The sequence below is a fragment of the Anas acuta genome, chromosome 1 (genome assembly GCF_963932015.1).
Source record: "Anas acuta chromosome 1, bAnaAcu1.1, whole genome shotgun sequence".
NCBI classification, from domain to species: domain Eukaryota; kingdom Metazoa; phylum Chordata; class Aves; order Anseriformes; family Anatidae; genus Anas; species Anas acuta.
The window spans coordinates 110965352-110978680 of NC_088979.1; the positions used below are offsets into that span (position 1 = coordinate 110965352).

Here is a 13329-nt window from a genome sequence, read left to right on the forward strand (position 1 = left end):
ATGCCGAAAGTCAATACAATACTTATAAAGAAAGTAAATACTTGGAATCCAGAAAAAAAAATAAAAATCAAACACCCTCTCTTTTATTGTCTAAAGCATTGATTTTGCAGCTGCTCTAGATTGGAGTAGATAGCCAGATTCATATTTTCTTCAGCTTTCCAGAATAAACTATACAGATGCTCACCAGTTACAGATATTACAGGCAGAAATAGCACATGTACTGTCAGGCTACTAAACACAGGAAATAATTGCTGTTCACTTTTCTAATAACTTAGCATTGTTATCTCATTTTATGAGCGTAAGTTTATCAAGTAGAGCATTAAATCACTTTCATTTTTATGAGGATTATATCAAAACACCAACAGTAGTATTCTGTATGGCTCCAAGTCTTCTGATATCTGATTTTTCAAAAACTTATTCAGTTCTTTGTCTAGAAACCTATTACCAACCAAATTTTATAACCTTTATATCTCTATATACATCACACTTCTCAAATGCATTAAGTTATTCATTACTACTTGCAATATCTCATATCTCTTAGAGGATATGTTTTTAAGTTGTTCCAACATACAGAACTATTTTTTTCTCTGTGACTCTATACAACTTATCATGAGGTTTATCCAACTTGGTGTACAGTAATAGCTCAGATTTTTTTTTTTTTTGTATATTCAGCATTTTCTCAAGATTATTCTAAGAAAGGAAGTAGAGTTTTTGTGGTTTGGTTTGACTTTTTTCTATTTTTAGGCAGTGCTTAAGTTGCATCAATTTTTAACATATCCTTACTTTTTTTTTTTTTTTTTCCTAAAATAAGTAAAAAGAGAATTTATTTCCAGCTATTATGTGTATATTTGGTTGACTTCATCTAAGAAAATCACTGTATTGGAACCACATTCTGAAAAGCAGATAAATCCTTTGTAACAACACCAGTCCCACAGCAAATATCAAGTAGAGCTTACATCACCTTATGTAAGGTTTGAGTATGATGGAGAAATGTATGCTAATTCTGTTCAGTTCTGGAATATTTTGTAAAAACTGTTGTTAAAGAGGTTGTAGAAAGCTGGTGATTGATCTCTTCTCCTAAGCAACAAGCTATAGAACAAGATGAAATGGCCTCAGATTGTACCAGGGGAGGTTTAGGTTGGATATTCAGAACAAAAACAAACAAACAAACAAAAAAACTTCACTGAAAGGGTTGTGAGGCTGTGCAACAGGCTGCCCATGGAAGTAGATGAGTCACCATCCCTGGAGGTGTTTAAAAGTTGTGTGGATGTGGTGCTTAGGATCATGATTTAGTGGTAGACTTAGCAGTGCTAGGTTAATGGTTGGACTAGGACTATGGACTTATAGGTCTTATCCAACCTAAACAATTCTATGAGATAGGTAGGAGGATTCAACAAGTGAAGATGTATTTTTTCATTAGAGTCCTCATACTTGCTAACAAACCACACTTGAGAGGCGCATATTTTTTGTAGGAGCCTTTATTATTCCAGAGTGGGGTTTTCCCAGTGAGGGATTCTAACATGTAAACTCTTGAAAACAATGGTAATTGTATCTACGTTTACTGATTTCACAGTGGTGATTGCAGAAGTGTATTCATTGATTGCAGTCTATCAAACTTAAGAGTTTCCTTAGCAGCTTAAGAAAATTGTCAGTTAGTCACTATTTCTCATTTATGATGTTCAAATACTTCAGGAGATTCTTCATTATTAGTAGTGGTCATTTTGGACCAACTTGTGACACGAACAAATAATTATTTGGGAAAATATCTAACTTACAAAAAATAGTTGGATGAGATTCCCTTATAGAAGACTGCAAGAGGCTGTCTAAAAGACTTTTACTTGCAACAAATAATCTAATCACGTTTCCAAAATGGTGTCTTTTAAGATTCTTTTGCTGTAGTATTTAATTTTATGGGACTACCATACTTTAAAGGTTTTGAAGAATATTTGCTTTTCTAAGCACTTCAAATTATGTTATTGTAAATATTAAAATTTTAACTTCCTTGCCGCTATCATTCTTTCACGTTTTTACCTTCAAAAATTTTATTACTGTCTTCTGTACTTGTGACTACATTTTATGATCCATTTTGAGTTCAGGCATTTTCCCGATGTCTTACATTATGTGGCCCCCTGCTGTCTTGTAATACTGCAAGGTATACAAGGTAATCTCTACAAAATGTGCAATAGCAGTAAATAGCAATCAAAAGAGAACCGTTGTATGTATTTTTGTCTCTTGTTTTTTTGTTTTGTATGACAACTATTGGAAACATTGATTCAACTGCCAAGCCTAGGCATAAGATGATGAATAATCAAGTGTGAATAAGGAAAATCACTTTAAGTGGCTACGAGGAGTTAAGAAGGTCAAGCAGGAAGAAAACCTGTTGTAGGGATTTCATTTTAAGTGTAGGTGTCTCATCTGCTTATAATCAGAAACAGTTTTTTGGGTTTCAGCTGTGCTATGTCTTGTGTAACGACAACCCTCATCAGAGTAATTTGACTGATATTCTTACTGGCCTTTGCTGCCCTACTGTAATAAATGTTCACTTGTGTGAGACACTGAGCTAAGTCATTTGCTCTTCTATGTCTGCATAGCAGTGTGTTAGTTAAGGATGATACTTAGTCAAACATTAGCAGCTTCATTACCTTCTTACAGGGATTAACTTTATGCTACACTGAAAGGGTTTTATATTTTTCCTTTGTATTTAGAGTCAATAGTAAAATCACAGACCAGTTAAACACCGTTATTCTCTCAGACTTTTTTCAGTATGTAAGAATATCATCTTTGATAACACATCAGTGTCCTCCTTTTTTTCCTATGGAGGAAATAAAACCACTCTTTCCAAATACATTTACCCTCTGCTTCAGCTTAGTATTCCTTCAGAACAAGCTCACTATTAAGCAAAGTGGTTCGATTATAACCTTTTTTAAATAGGTCAATTTTAGAGTTATTTTTCCACAGGCATGAAGAACAGGTATAAATTACAGATCTTTAGCACTGATAGCCTGTAGCTAATTAAAATTAATTGCAAGTTTAACAGATATTCGGTTATAGGGGAAAAAAAGAAAAGAATGATTCAAAAATGAAATACTAAACTCTCAATTTAGTATTAAGTTGTATCCGGGGAGATTAAAAAGATAGATCCATATAGATATAGGTATTTATGAATAGTGGGATATGAGGAAATTCAGAAGGCAAAAGTAAATAGATAACCTGAAGGTAATTATAATAAAATGCTTTTTTTTTTTTTTATTTTATTTTATTTCAGAAACCCAAAGGAAAACAAGATGTGTGGCTATTAGAATGGAGTGATCAGGATTCAGAGTCTTCAAATAATACAGCCAGAAGCATTGTTTACTCAGGACAGCACTTCTGACCACGTATCTCCAAAGTACTCCGAACCTTGGTAAGTGAAAAATAACGATCCTTTACATCATATTACAGTCCAGTTCTGTGGTTATGGTAATTCTGCTGGTGTATAATATTTTGAGTTTAATCTCTAAATGCTTACAAAATCTCTGACAGCATTTGTAATGGGATTTTAGTCTTTATGCCCCATTTCCTATTATGAATTTATACTCACTGTGTTTGATACACTTGTAGAAAGCCTGTTAATCTGTGTCATCTGAAAGCCTTCAGATGACACTGAATACTTTACATACTACCCATCCAAGAAAAAGAGATAAGGAAAGGAAGAAAACTTTTTGGGCAAACTGATGACAATCTACATGTAGCTATGATATTTTTTTAATTATTTTTTCACCTTTTAAATTAGAATTTGGACATATTCTGTGTATGTTAATTTGGAGCACAAAGTATCTGAGACCTAAATAAAACTTATAAATAATTACCAGATCTTCAGGAAACTGCTCTCTAGAGGTTAGAGTGCTGGCAAGCAAGGTTTTGAATGCTATTGCTTATCCTTTTGGTATTGCAATGAAAACTTTGACTAACTAATCTAACAGATCTTGCCACTGAGCCTCTGCTGCAAATGTAGGTGAAATTGAAGCAAAAAAAACATAAATTCCATATATTAAGGTTCAAAGTAAAATTGCTGATATATAATTTCCAGATATTGAAGCAAAAAAGGAGAGATTGTTTAATGGAGCTGTACTCCACAACTTTGAGTACTCCAAGACTTCAGTTATTGATAAATTCAATTCTGTAGAAGTTATTGTAACTTCAGTGTTAAGTATTATATAATTGTAAACAAATGCTTATAAACAGACTATAGGGAAATAATATTCATTACAGAAGATTACTAGCTTCTACCTGGCTATGAATGAAGTAATCTATTATCTGAAATTATTGCAAGTAACTGAAGTTTAAAACTGGACATACAAATGAGCATCTGGATATAGCTACGGTATTCTGTATGCAGCTGAGTTCTTGCAATAATATTTGAGAACACCGTTAGCCTTTTAGCAAGTGAGGTGACATAAGAATGACTGGAAATTAAGGAACTGCTTGGAAATAAATGTTATTGTTTTTGAGAATAAGTAAGGTTAGTTTTGCATTGTGCCAGAGTGCAATAACTTAGCATATATCTCCTTAGCATAAAAGTTTGTGACCAACAAAAACATTAAAAATGTAAATTTTCTTAAGGTATATGTATAATGTCAAACTGGTTTTGTTTTCGTAGTAGAAAAGAAAACAAGAATTCTGGCTGTCAACTGGATAAACAATTTTATTATTTTAATCAGTATTGCACACAAATCTGGATTTACTTCACTTTTGACAGTTGCTAGGACAAAACCCTATAGGTCCTGTGTACAAAGCTCATATAGAATTTATTTGGAGTGCAAGCTGTTTCAACTTTGCTTATTAAGCTGTTCTTAAATATCTGATCCTCATCTGTAATTGTCATGATTTTGTGTTGCCCTCGACTTTATTCTTTACTCACTGTACTCTTGGAGAAAACACTACCTTGCAACTACATATAAGTGAATATCTAATTTGGAATATGAATATGAATGTGAATGTGAATATGGATACGTGAGCATGGAGAGGAGCTGTGCTTAAAGGTAAAGTGACCACTACAGTGGCTCTGGCTGAGCCTCTGTGGACTTTGCCACAGATGTTTCTATGTTCAAAACGAGATAAGAAAATCCAGTACTCATTTTGAGAAGTGGTTGTTATGCTTTTCTGTTTACCTGAGAGTGTGGTAGAAATACAGAGCTGAACATGGCGATAAATACAGGGAACTCATTACAGAATTTGTTTTGGCTTTCACTGTGCAATTCGGAGGATAAGAAGGGAAAGACAGAAGGGAGATCAAATAAAATAAGTGGTTAGATAAATGGAATAGAAAATACAGCTGAGGTTGACTGAGGATGCTAACTGTCAGAGAGATGATAATTGTCCTTTCCAGGTTCATGCTCTAGGTGGATCCACATGGTTCTAAAATAACATAAAAGACAAGTTGAGAGGGATCCTGATTAACAGGTAGAAGTTGGTTTTCTCTGAAGGCCAAAACTGCCTGACAACATTTCCTTGTGTTTTCCTTCCTCTCCAACGTTCCTTAGAGATGTGAGGAATTCTGTATTTTTAAAGCAACTTAACTGGTGGTGGATACTCTCCTCTGACATACCTGAAATTTGTGTTCTTTAGAAACTTCGGTTTAAGAAGTTGGAGAATGTTTAGTCCTTTCCTGTCTGATGCTTCTGAAAGAACTAGGAGGGCTGCTCTGATGTGATGTCAGTAACAGCAATCAGAATAATTCCTGAATATTACAGGACTTGCATGGAGGGATAGTTTTCATTTCTCTGCAGCCCTTCACATCAGCTTTTGATACCTGCATATCAAACTAGATATTTTGAAGTTCCAAAATTAGGCAAGTGAGGAAAAAATGTGTGGCAATTTATAAATGGCACACTGAAATTACTATGGTTTGGAGAACTAGATTCAGCAGACTGGATTTCTCTTAACTCTTTTCTATTGAATTCCCACTCTTGTGACATTGTCTTGTGCCTTATAATTCATCCCCTCTCTTTAATTATTCACCCTTCATTAATACATATTTCTATGGCTGGTAAAAAGAGACAAGAGAATTGATTGGCATGACACCCCTGAGGCATTTAAACCAGCCTGTTGCCTCCAGACTGGCAGCCTGTCATAAGCTTAATATTTCATGTATAGAGAACATAATAGCACTATAAAAACAACACCAAACTTCATCTGTTGGCAGAAATGCAGCTTTGCTAAGACTGCTGTAAAGATCAAGTGGAAAGCTCTCTGGGAAAGTAATATTGACCCAATAATGTTAAATTTAAATTAAATCCATTATTGTACAGGAATAAATGAGAAAGCAAAATAAAACAAAAAATTCTGGGGAAGTCGGACTCCACAAGAAGAGTACAGAAAAAAATACTGCTCACAAACTTAAATTGGCAGTGAAGGATTATATAAAAACAGATCTGTAAACCAACATTTGTTAGATAATACAAGGATGTTCTAAGTCTAAAAAGAAAAAAAAAAACACATAATTTTAGGATGGTGTGTGCCATTCTCAATGTATTGAGAGTATAGTTTTTGATTGTCAGAAAGAAATGCAGCATGACCTACCGAGATGAAGCCACAGGACTCCATTATTGTTTCTCCATATGTGATTGTCAGCAGGTCTTCCTATCTGTATGTAGTTTTCTCTTTTGATTGCCCAGAGGTAATATTTATATGGGGTATTGATTTCCTGTTCTTTTGAGGATTGCATCATAAACATAAAAAAACATGGAAGTATAGGTGAGGGGCTGAACCTTACATGGTCGCAATAGGGACATCATGCTACATAGCATTGATTTGACCTCTAAAGCTTAGTGTTCAGTGGTCTACATCTGTTACAACACAAGGACCATCACTAATCAAAGAACTATATATATAATATGGACAAGGAGCATAAGGAATAAAGCAATGGAGTACAATGCAAGTGACAAAATTCCCCAAATGGTATGATTGTTGCTGGCATACAGAGGGCTTTAGACTGCAGAAATAATTTCAGTGTAACCTTGAAGACAAGTTTGTCTGTGGTTGAGACAACAGTTCTGTTAACATTTTACACGTTCAGAGAATAATACTCAGACAGAACAAGAAGAGAAATTAACATGTTTGTGTATGTGGTCACTTAAGTTGTTTATAGTGCTGACACATACAGAAGCCTAAAAGACCATGCTGCAGTCAGAAGAAACAGTGGGATGAGTCATCCACCCTGTTTTCAACATCTGCTTTAGAGCAAGACGAATGCTGCCCCAGAAATTTCTGCTTCTGTCCCTGTGTGAATGCAGCATGGGTAGCTGGCTTGGGTATGGACAGCTGCAGATGGATTGCATCTCCAGCAATTTGAACACAATTCCCCATACCAGAAAACAGTAATTATTCTACAATTGGAGAGTACTATACAGTACCTGTAGGATCAGAGATTTAGTACCAGCAAACTTCATGTGGACTCTCGGATTGATAAAATAGCCCTGTTTGTTCTGTGAGACTTTACTGACATGCTAAGCTTTTTATCATCACTGCAGACCATCTAGGTCTATCTAAGGTTTTTTACTAGACATTCAGCAACTCAGGTTTCTACTATACAGTCAGGGTACCAAGATGTTTTAGTCTAAGAAGTTATCACAAATGTCCAGAGAAGCCAGTACTGAGAATTACATAGAATAAGAATACAAAAAGGATACTGTGTTAAAACTACTGGCTGCTCCTCAGTTCTCAAACACATTGTTTACTTTTATTTTTTTTTTTGATTTTAATAAGATTAAGAGCAGAGTATGTGTCAACAGTATTTTTGCCTGTTCTTATATACATTATTGATGTAACACTTACTATTCATATTTTTCTTAAAGCATTTTCTAAGTTTGCATGACAATAGCTTTGCCTGCTTGAGGTTGTTCAATACATGTATACCTACAGACATCATAAATCCTGGAATCTTGGAGGCTTTTTTTCCTTGATCCATGTAGGTTACCTTTGGCAGTACTGGTCTTATCATCAACCCCTGATGCTCTGTCCCTTCTTTGGTAGTCTTAGGGAAGAAATAAACACATTATTGAGGGTAAGGAGTCACCATCAACCAACCTTATTTATGGCAGCTGAAGTATAATACATAGAGGGAATTTACACTTTTGTATGTTTAAACGACCCTGCTATTCTAAAAAGAATCTCTTAAAAACTTAGACTTTTGGTATCTTAAAAACTTTCAAAACTTTTAATGCATATGATTAAATGTATAATACTTCTTACCATACCCACACTGTCCAACTACACGGAAGTCAATAACTATTGCTGAAAAGTCTGTTTAAATTTGCAAAACTGCTTGTGCCATGTGCAATAATGGACATAAAGTGCTCTGTGGAGCAAGAAAACAGTGATTTTCTCTTGACATTAAAAATGGAAATCCTATTATTACAAGTGATATTAAATGAGCACTTTTACACTGAGCTAATGCAAGATGTTTTGGTGCATGGAAAAAAAAAAGAACTATCCATTTAAAAGGACTGTTTCATTAAGAGAGCTGATAGGTGGGCTTGTGCATGTATTTTAAGTACTATTTAATTAATGTCTTCTTCATTACACAGTGAACAATGCTATCACTACAATACATTAGAATCTTACTAATTCTCACAACCCACTTGGAGAATTACAGAGGTTTACTGAATTTTGTGAATTAGCAAATAAATGAACAGGCATAATGAAAAGTTAAAGTTACTGCATCACAGTGTTTCTTTATCCTGAAAGGTATAATTTTAACTATAACTATGTTTCATTCTACTAATAAATGTTGGTAATCTATTGTCAAGATAATGAAGTCTTACTAATGAGACTTCAGTCTAGTTTCTGCTGTCATCTGTACTGAAAGAAGGACTGAAGAGACCAGTCTATAGACTTTTTAGACCAGCCTATAGACTGGTCTATAGATACTTTTCATGATGATGCTTTTCCAAGATGTAATTTAAGGGGTTTACTGCATACATATTCAGATTTTGTCCTTGGTTATTTACATGCTTTCATGTTAACAGTGACAGAGATAAATCAGGAACAGAATACATCCTTTTGATTTTTGGGAAGTGAATATAAAGGAAAAAGTTTGTAATGAATAGGAAATGAGGACAAATGTAACTTGGAGCTACAGTGTGTTAAAGTAGAAATGTCAGGAATCCTTTATTTAAAAACTGAAAGTGACAGCTTTCCACTAAGCTGAAAACATGATATTAAATGATATTTAGGGATCCAGTACACATCATCCACCCTCTAAGGCCTAATATGACTTAAAAAGGGTAAAGGTCTATGTGCAGCTTCCAGTTAAGGAATCATAGTATCCCTACTTAGCACTAGGTCAAAGCACAGTATAAATACCACTGAATATTTTAGTACTGTTAATAACTAAGGTAAAACCACTGCTGACTAATATTATGGGAGCTGGTGTTTATCAACTGGGGCAGCTAAGTTACTTAATGCTTTTCCCATTAGAAAGGATTCATGTGACCTTTTCTTTGAAGAATACTAATCCATGCAGTGTTTGCAAAATACTTATGCTACTAGGTAGAGGACATCCAGTCTGTTTGGGGAGGCACTTTTGAAAGATCAAATTTTCTGCTATTTTCAGGGAAGCAGCAGAGAGGCTGTTGCTTCTGCTAGAGTTAGAAGGCAGCAGGCAGAGAAAGCACCCACTCTCTCCTGCTTTCACAGTAATTAGTCCAGTACCTGTAGCACTAATAGATCTATCATCTTTCAATTTTTATTTCAACAAAATAGTTTCCTTCAGTATAGAGCCTTGTTTGTGGAGTTATGCTACCGATTACTGACCTGGCATTTGGCAAATCTAGAACCTAATTTGAAGATCACAACTCTACCCAAACAAATATATGCATCAATGGTATAGTTACTATATACATCCAGTGTTGTAACTTGTTTATCTTCCTATATGTATTTTAAAAAGTAGAATACTGTGTTAAATGACAATATCAAGACGATCTCAAGCATTTTCACAAAAAAGCTGTTAAACAAACAAACAAAAAAAAAAACAGTGATTGGAATGGTTGTGTGTAATATTAAAGTATGTGCAGGGATTTAAAATATTTATAATTAGAACCTAGGGGGCTACTTCTAAAAATCTAGGGGTCACTAGCATTATGGAAGCCCTTTTTTTCATTCTTTTTCCAGATTATGTTTGTATTTGATCATGAAATGTTTTTATAGGAATTTTAAAAAATTATTTAATTTTTTTAGGATCTCGAGGAAGTAATTGTCCTATTATTTTTGTTTAGATGAGTTACAATGCCAGCTCCAGTAAATGAAAGACCATGAAGGGACCATTCCAGCAAAATTGTTCCTTTATTCTGAGAGCTTACAGTTTTGAAAAAAGATAAAAATCTTGGAGTGAAGTCTAAAAGTAACTATATTTGTGTGAATTATATGAACTTTGGATGTGTTTCTCATTACTTATAAGTAGTAATGGAAGACTAACTTCAAAAAATTCAACTACTTCTGCCACTCAGGCAGAAAAATTCAGAATTCATTTAATTATACAGCTCAGCAAAAGACAATTCAGTGTCAGTGCAAATTGTTGGGTCTTCATAGATAGAACTTGGAGGAAATAGGAGGAAATACCTTTTCCACAAAGGAGATAAAAACACATTGTCCAGTTTCTTTAAAATTCTTCTGGACATCAACTTAGAAATATCCACATTATTTTTAAATTTATAAGTGACTTGGATTTCAGAGACTTTAGCTGCATGTTTAGAGCACACAGAATACAATAAAATGTTGTAATAGTACATTTTAAGAATATTTTTAAAAATTTTTGAACTTTTTTGCTCATTTAATGTTCTTTCATATACATGCACATAATTGGCTTCCCATTATTTTTGGAACGTGAATTACAGGCCTAAAATACTCACATCTCATTTTTGTACATACAAATGATGCAATTTTACAGGAAATAACAGCATAAGTCTATGAAAAGTGGCAGTTGACCAATAATGCCAAAATATAAAATACACGAATAAAATCTCAACTTCTAGTGCAAGGTGAGACTTTAAACTGCATCTTCAACCAATAAAGTGTAAAGGGACAATGTTTTAGGTACTACTTTCTTCTGATGTCATAAGCAGGGATGGTTTGCAGTGTTTCTCAAGGTGCATGGAGTAGCCTGTCTAAATTCTTGCAGTGTGTTGCTTTTGTGGTAAAGCTTCCCACAGATTTTGTCATGTGGTTGCAATATTAGCATTTGCAACATGCTAATGTTGCACCCCACATTGGGGTTTGCATCTGGATAGTCTACATGTATAGTAGAATCTGTCAAAAAATTCTCCTGACTCAAATTTTTAAACGGTACAACGGTACTCCTTTTTTTTTTTTTTTTTTTTTTTTTTTTTTTTTTTTTTTTTTACTTTTGGGTAAAAAAAAAAAGGTTGAAGCAAGAGCTTGCTTTTTAACAAATGCAAGAGAATGCAAGAATCTGTACAATTAGGAAAAAGTACTATAACATTCCATGAAGCATAAAAAAAAAGTGTCAGATTCTGCCATCTTTGTGGTGGGATGTTGTGTGAATGGTAACTTTGGTGTCAGGACCCAGCCAAATTCTTTAGCTATGACTTTGAAAGGGATGTGTTACTGGTCAAGCTGCACTCGCTGTGCAAAACTTGTACCACCTAACCTTTTTCATGCAAAGAAGGGAAGTGGACTAGGCAGATGGAAAAAGTCTTGTATTTTTTAACTTCCAAAATCAAGGAAAATATTTCAAAGACCACATTTCCACAAAGCCAGGCCAGTTAAGAAAATATTTGATGACAGCTTGTTCTCTGGCTTTTAGTGTTGTGCTTTTTTTTCCCCCTACGCAGTGTAAAGGCAGTTCTGTAACAACAGATTCTTCCTCAGCAGCTTGGCTGCTATTTGAAAGGTGAGCGAACTCCCTAATTAGGGGAACACAATTTCTACTTGCTGCTCTTCAGCATGGCTAGGGAAAGTAAAAAGTAAACAGAGCACAGGTGCCTGGTCACCCATGTGATCTATGATGTGAAGCGTTATAATGAGGAGAGAGCTGGCTTGCAAGGGAGATGTTCTGGCCCTTTTAATTACATCTCATGCATCAAGCTGGAGTTCTGTTGTCAGGGAAACTGTGCTGCCTCTCTCTCTGCTGAATAGCTGCCACCATGAAATCCCATGCATTGCACAGAGACAACCAGAGAAGGACCCAAATAATACATCATTAAATAATTTTAAATTAATATTAATTGCTTTGATTTGCCTGATATTATAGATTTGGCATTTACCTCCCTTCAGGAGAGGTAAGCTAATGTTTTCTTCTGTGAGGAAGGCTCTGCATTTTTAAAACAAAGGTACTGGTCTTTCAACTTCCATAATTTTCAGAGGCTATCCCTTTTAAGAGCTCTGAAGTTTGGAAAATGTACTTATAATTAGGAATGAGCTACCAAGACGTCATCTGGAGTGGCTAGGGAATGTATGTGACACACAGCTGTTCAGAACTAGGTAGTGAGTTTAGATCTGTTTTGTTTTGTTTGTTTGTGTTTTGGTGACCTTGTACGAATCAGTGTAGCTGAAAGTTTAAGCCTCACTCTTTTTCTCTCATTCCATGCATTTAGTGTATGGAAATTGCAATATGTAATTTATATAATATAGAAAATGTATATAATTTGCTGTTTATAATCCTGGAGTGATACAAGAGCTAGTAAAGAAATCCAGAATAGCCAGCCATTAAAAATTGTTAGTGTCTTCTCTTCCCCATAAATTCTGTGCATGTTTGAAGAGGGATAACATATATATAACATATACACTGTTGCTAAAGTGACTATTTTACCAATTTACTGTATGATTTGGAGTATATTATTTAACCTCAGGCCACCGTTGGTAAATTTCAATTAATGTCATTTCTCCACTTTAAGCAGGCAATAGCATTTGTGCATTTTTCAAATCTTATGCAAATAATTCCATCAAAAAAATTAAATATATTACATTAGAGAAGGCTGTTACCTCCTTGTACATAGAAGAAATGTAGAGAAGTTCCCAAAATAGGCACTTGAAAATAGATTAAATAACATAATTTGCTTCTCCAGATTGACTGGACTATTTTGTTTATTTTTATTCCCATAATGAAGTTTGCTATAAAGTGGTATAAAATGGTTGATAAAGCCATTTGCCTACTCTAATGTGCATAAACAGAACAAGAAATGCAGTCAGAGAGCAGACAGAACAATTAAAAAACACAAGGCAGATTCCCTGTATTGCCAGATCACTGAAATCAGTTTTCCCCTTTCCAGAGTATCTTCCTTAGTTGCTGAAAGAAATATAAGTTAAATGAAGAAGCCAAGCTGCAAAGGT

General features: G+C 34.5%; 1 long non-coding RNA gene across 1 annotated transcript in view; it reads left to right on the plus strand.

The window, feature by feature from the left end:
- Positions 1–3268: 3268 nt before the first annotated feature.
- LOC137850223 (uncharacterized) overlaps positions 3269–13329 on the plus strand; it is a 104719-nt gene continuing 94658 nt past the window's right edge. The window contains exon 1 of the long non-coding RNA XR_011092380.1: positions 3269–3403. This is a non-coding gene — a long non-coding RNA (uncharacterized lncRNA). The remainder of the gene's footprint in view (positions 3404–13329) is intronic.